We start from the raw sequence: 6,718 nt of genomic DNA, 5'->3' as shown, positions 1-6,718 counted from the left end.
AGCACTTTGACGGCCTACAAATGGAGCATATCCCAAGAGCTCAGAATGACATTGCTGATGGCCTGTCAAAGTGCGCCGCACTAAAGTTACCTGTGGAACCAGGGATCTTTGTGCTCAAGTTGACTCAACCATCCGTAACACCATCAACTGGACAAAGCAAGAAGAGGAAGTTGATTTCTGGTGACTACTTTCCGGCAGAGCTCCCTGAAGCCGCCGACAAGAAAGTCCCCAAGATCAACACCAAGGTTGCTGAGGGGCAGTCTGCTCCGGCAAGCCTTATGGTTTGTTCCGTTGAAGCAGACGCTCCCGACAAGTTTTGCTCCGGCAAGCTTGCCGGGGAACATGAAGCTCCAGCAGGGCCGCAAGTCCTTGCCGTGGAAGCGAATGTTCCCGCAGCAATAGATGTGCCTTTAGTCCTTGTTGTCAAGCCACGAGCTCTAGCATGGGCACAGCAGATTGTCCATTTCCTTCAGACAGGGGAACTTCCTGAAGAGCAAGAAGAAGCGGAAAGAGTAGCCCGGCAGTCAAGTATGTACCAGTTTGCCGATAGCATACTGTACAGAAGAAGACTCAACGATGTGAAATTGAAGTGTATTCGCCGGGAAGATGGACAAAAGCTGTTGGCAGAGATACATGGAGGCATATGTGGCCACCACATTGGCGCAAGAGCACTTGCCGACAAAGCTTTCCGGCAAGGTTTCTTTTGGCCGACAGCCCTCCAGGATGCAACTGCACAAGTAATCAAGTGTGAAGCGTGCCAGTTCCACTCCAAACAGATACACCAGCCAGCTCAAGCTCTCTAGACGATCCCTTTATCCTGGCCATTTTCGGTCTGGGGGCTCGATATCCTCGGCCCCTTCCCCCGAGCTGTCGGGGGTTTTGAGTACTTGTACGTCGCAGTCGACAAGTTCACAAAGTGGCCGGAAGTGCAGCCAGTGAGGAAGGTGACAGCACAGTCAGCAGTCAAGTTCTTCAGGTCAATTGTTTGCCGTTTCGAGATCCCTAACAGGATCATCACCGACAACGGCACGCAATTCACGAGCCGCACCTTCATGCAGTACGTCCAAGACCTTGGCGCCAAGGTCTGCTTCGCTTCTGTTGCTCATCCGAGAAGCAACGGTCAAGCAGAGAGGGCAAATGCTGAAGTGTTGCGCGGGCTCAAGACCAGAACTTTCGACAGGCTGCGTAAGTGCGGAAGAAACTGGATCGAGGAGCTGCCGGTGGTTCTTTGGTCGATCAGAACAATGCCAAATCGAGCCACTGGCCAGACACCTTTCACTCTAGTCTATGGACCAGAGGCAGTTCTCCCCACGGAACTCGTATACGGATCGCCTCGAGTGCTCGCTTATGATGAGCTTGAGCAAGAACAGCTGCGACAAGACGACGCGCTGCTCCTTGAGGAAGATCATCTTCAGGCTGCTGTACGAGCTGCTCGATACCAGCAAGCTTTGCGCCGCTATCATAGCCGCAAAGTTAAAGCCAGAAGCTTCGAGGAAGGCGACCTTGTTCTTCGGCGCGTTCAGTCCGCCAAGAATTCCAGCAAGTTGAGCCGAAGTGGGAAGGCCCTTATCGGGTGAAACGAGTCACAAGGCCCGGCGATGTCCACCTTGAGACCGAAGATGGCATTCCGGTGAGCAACTCCTGGAACATAGAACATCTTCGTAAGTTTTTCCCATAGGGCGCGGTTGCGGGAACCCGTTCCGGCAACCACCTTTTGTACAAGTCTTGCCGCTGTTGCATGTAATCCTTTGTACAAAGCCGGGCGCATATCCCGTGCATAAGTAAAACCCCATGTGCTCCGCACAACTTGTCCATTTCATGCATTAGTTTCTTTCTCGCATGTGTAATCTGACACTTTGTGCAGCACCTACATCCGGTAAGCAATAACGAGCCGAAGGGCTCCATATTATTATGTTCTCTTCTTTCTTCTTTTCAACAAAGGAAAAGGAGGTTCCCTCGCACACAAATTTGCCGGGGGGGAAGGATAAGATTGTGGTATGGACCAGGCGTCGTTCAAGCGAAGTCTTGCCTTGCCGGGAAGCAAATGACAGAAAAGCTAAGTTGCCAAAGTTTGAGCAATCACTTTTTAAATTTTTGAGTTATCTTCCTCGAACGACCCTGCTTTGTATGGAAAACCTGTGCGCGGAGGAACCAACTCGTGGCTAGTTGCGCCCTTACTTTGTTTCGAGTCCGCTCAACAAATTAAGTGTGCTGCATCTAGTCGCGACAAGGTTCCTTGTCGGAAGCGGCACCGCCAGCAGGCTGCTGAAGTTCTGCACTCAGCGCTCGCGGCTCGGGTGCCTGCGCCGACAAGTTCCCTAGAAGCGTAGGGTAAAAACATACAAAGAAAGGAATCTAGTAGAGGAAATAACATAGCAATTGATAACAGAAATAAAGTTATATTACAGGATAACTTGTCGCAGCTCTAACAGAATGTTTCCATAACATGATTAGCAGCGGCAAGGGAAAAGAAGAAATGGACGGCCTAGTCTACGCGTCCGCCCTCGACTCTCTTGATCTCGGTCACCTTGTCCACAATGGGTGCGACAAGGGTCTTGAGTGCATCCAGATCGGCGTCAGGCGGCAAGGACCTGAGGACATTGGTGAAGCTGAGGCCTGGATTGCGGAAGGCCACCTTCATCAGCACCTTGTGGAGAACCCCGGCGCAGATTTTGCACGACTCGTCGGCCAGCTGCTTCGGGATCCTCTCGCGGAGCCACTGGAGTGTCGTTGCCACGCCCTTGAAGAACAGGCTGAGCTTGGCGCTGGGTTGAAGACTCTCGTCGGAAGAATACCCAAAGTCCTCCATCCCCAGCTGCGCCAGCTCCTCGTTGATGACTGCGGCAATGTTCACCAGACCCTCGGTCCAGTGCTCCACAGTGTCTCTAAACGAGTTCTGGGTGACTGCAATGCTCTCCAGCAGTGCCGCGTCAGCCTTGACCTTCTCCGACAAGGTCCTCTCCCTCTCCTTGGCGGCCTCCAGCGTCTGCATCAGCGTGGCCAGCTTCAGCTCCAGGTCTGCTTTGGAATCCTTGGCGCGCTGAGTTCCTTGCCCCTCTCAGCGAGAAGACCTTGCAGCTCACCATGGGCGGCAGCATCCTTCTCACGCTCACGCTTGAGCGCGGCAAGCTCCTCGCCGCTCTTACCAATGTTAGCCTCCAGCTGCGCCACCTTCTCCTCCAGCTCTTTCTTGGAGGCCTCTGCAATTGCCGCAGCATCCTTTGCCTCCTTGAGCGCCCCGCCAAGTGCTTGCTCGCGCTCGGCGAGCTCTTCCTCGTAGCTGTCGAGGTTGGCCTTCCGCTGCACTAGTTCACCTTCCCGCGCGGACTGCTTCTCGGCGGCCAGCCTTTGCTCCTCCTCAGCTTCGGCCTTCTCGAGAAGGAAGGCCGTGCGCTCTTCGTCGAGTCGCTCCCGCTCCTGCGCCAGGGACCGGAGAGCTTCTTGATTTTGGCCGCGGAGCTCCTCCGCGCGCTTCTCCATGTCAACTCCCGCCTTCGTGACAAGCGCTTCCCGGGAAGCCAGCTTGGCTTGCCGGGCGCGGTAGAGTGACAGCAGCTTCCGCAGCAGCTCCTCCTCCTCAGGCTCGCCGCTGCTGCTGCCGGGCGCGTCAACCAACGACAGTCCGGCGGAGGCGAGCACCTCCTCGTCAAAAGTCACCCCCTCGACTAGCGCCCTGGAGCTCGACGCCCAGGGTAGCTTGATGAAGATACCGTCGCCGGCCTTCAAGTAGGCGCCGGGCTGGGGCTCCTTCGAGCTCGGTTCCGCAGAAGCGGCAGAGGGATCGGTGGTCGGTGCAGCACCTGGCGCTCCTGCGGCCTTAGGGTCGTCAGTGTGATCGCCCGACCCCTCGCCGGCTTCTGCAGCGGCAGCCCTGGCGGCCTCCTCGCCAGCGGTCTCATCAGTACCGGCCCCTTCCTCGCCGGCGCCCTCTGTCTCCATTGGCTCAGTAGCAGAGGGGTCTGAAGAACGAAGAAGGGAGGCAAATCAATCAAAAATCCAAGAGAAGAAAATCAGAAGAAGAAGAACCCAAGGGAAAGTTTTTGGACAAGTGAATTACCTGTCCCAAGACCTGCAGTTGTGGTCTCGACCGCCGCAGGGTCGTTGGTGCTGACCCTTGCCGGAGAGTTCTCCCTTGCCGGAGAGCGCTCCCTTACCGGGAACCCCTCCCTTGGCGGCGTAGTCGAAGCAGATGGCACTTCAGGACCAGCTTCCGGGTGCTCCTGACGTGGCTGCTCTGCTCCTACACAAATTAACGAGCAAGATATCAAACAAAGGAAAAAGCACTCATGCGCCCCCGACAGCAAAGAAAAAACTATGAACTTACGCTGGGGGCTACGCTGGGGGCTGCTTTGAGGAGTGATTGCCGGGTCCGTCAAGGTGGTCTCGGGCCCACCCCCTACTGACACGGTGGGGTCATCTTCGATGACGATCACCGCGGCCTTGGCCCTCTTCGCCGCTCTCTGGGCCAGCGTCCTGAAAAGAAAGGAGTCCAGAGTGAAGCAAGTCAGATACAAGATAAAAACAGCAAAATTGAAGAACTATAAGAGCACCAAAGAAGCTTACTCTTCTTCCTCCTCGTCGGAGCTGAGCGCGGAAAGATCGAAGTCCGGCTCCCCTCTGGTGCGGCGAGGCGGAGGAGCAGGATCCCTTGCCCGCTTGGCGGGGGCGGTGGCGGTGGCCCGGGAAGATCCCGCTCCAGTTGCCGCTGCTGCGTGAGGCGCTCCCGCGGCAACATGACTTGCCGCGGTAGAGCGTGTCGCACGGCTTGGCGGCTGTTGAGCCGGCTGCCGCCCCGCTACGTCCGCGGCCCTGCGAAGACGCCTTCTTGGCAGGGCCGGGGGCTCCGCCTGCGGCAAGCCTTCTGAGGGCTCGGGCTCTTCCTCGCCGGCCTCGCTCGGCTCGTCTTCAGAACCGGCAAGCTCTTCCTCGCCAATGAACTCCGCGCGCTCGGCAAGGTTTGCCGCCTCTGCAGCCTCCACCTCCTCCACAGTGAACCCAAACACGCCCGCGGCAGCTGCGGCCGCAACCTCTTCCGCCCTAGTGGCAATACGCTGCAGCTCCTCGTCGGTGGTGTCACTGGTGAGGCTCTTCTGCTCGTCAGCATGGACCGGCACTTCCTCCAAGGTGTTGAAGAACGCTCGCACAACGTCCTTAGCAGGCTCTTGCCAAGTTGGGACGATTCCGTGTGAATCGCACAATGGCATCACGGCACGAATCCGGTCAAGCGAAGAGTTATTGCACAAAGGAACTACGCCCCTCGGCAGTGTGAATGGGTGCTGGGGGTCGCGTTTGAACAACTCCAGAAGCATCGCATCCAGCTCCAGGACGGTGAAGTTGTAGTTGAGGCCCGGCCGTAGCCTCATGATGTCCGCCGAATTCTTGAATTCCCAGGCGGGCCTCCCCCTCTCCTGTAGGGGGGCAATGCGGCGGCGGAGGAAATCTGCCCCGACAGCACCTACAGTGAGCCCGGCAAGCCTGAGGCGAAGAATCCTAGTGATGGCAATCTTCAGCCTCTCATCTTCCGGGGCCACGTTGCTCCAGTCATTGCCGCGCAGTATTGGAGTTTGGCGCACGGCGGTGAAGGGCTGCGGATTCTCCTCGACAATCCAGCACCACTCCGCTCTCCACTCATCCCACTTGCTGCGGAGCTCACCCTCCAAGTACGCCTCCTTCTTGCCGACTCTCGAGATCCAGGCAATCCCTCCGGCAAGCGGCTCTCCTCTCTCTACCCGAGGTATGAAGTAATGGCGAAAAAGGGCAACACTAGGGTGGACTCCGACAAAGTTTTCGCACAAATGTGCGAAAACTGCCATGGTCAGGACAGCGTTGGGGGTGAAGTCAAGGAGGCGGAAGCCATATGTGTTCATGATATCACAGAAGAACTCCGAGAAGGGCGGGCAGAGCCCGCAATAGAAGAATAGCGCGAAGAACGGGTACCCGTTTGGAGCCAGCTCCGAAGCAGCGGCCGGGAGTACCCTCGTGCGCGGATGCGCACGCGTCTCCGTCACCCAAAAGAGGTAGAAGTACTCCCTCAGCTCCTCCATGCCGAGCTGAGGGGAGAAGATCGCCCACTCCTTCCGCAGCGCCGCGAGCCGCTGCGCCTCGGCCGACTTCACGCCCTTTCCCTTGTCGGCTTTCGGGGCCATGGTGGAGGTCGTGAGGGAGGTCGACGGCGTGGTGATGCTGGTGGCAATGGGGGGGCGGAGCGCTCTCTCTCGGCTTCGAGAAGAAGGGGGGAGCGGCGGAGTTTCTTGAAGATGGAGTAGTAGCAACCAGCGAGGGGGAACGAACTGCCCCTGTTTCCTCTGCTTATAAAGAGGGACGGGGCGGACATTTTGCCCTTCCGAATAAACAACCACCCATGATCTCTCCCACGATGCCGCATTCAACGCGTGCCGTTATGGGAGAGCGCAGTGGATACGGAGCGAGATTCGGCGTGGCCCAGCCCGCGTGTGCCCGTGCTCTGTATTGGGCCTGGCCCAACAGCGCTCGGCACCGTGTCTGGCCCAGGCCCGGGGGCTCCTGTCGGTGTACTAGAATAGGGGTACCCTAGAACCCCGAACTTGTGCACGGGCAGTTGCAGCACCCCGCGGCAAGGCTTGCTGGGCGAACGCCAAGATCCTCCATGGTCCCCTTGGAGCCATTCAAGAACAAAGTATTTAAGCTCAGGAGACAAGGCCCCGGCAAGAGGAGCTTGCCGGGAAGGCCAACCAAGGCA

This window comes from Triticum dicoccoides, chromosome 2A (assembly GCF_002162155.2).
Source record: "Triticum dicoccoides isolate Atlit2015 ecotype Zavitan chromosome 2A, WEW_v2.0, whole genome shotgun sequence".
Taxonomy (NCBI): domain Eukaryota; kingdom Viridiplantae; phylum Streptophyta; class Magnoliopsida; order Poales; family Poaceae; genus Triticum; species Triticum dicoccoides.
Note: the sequence above shows the minus strand (reverse complement) of the source record.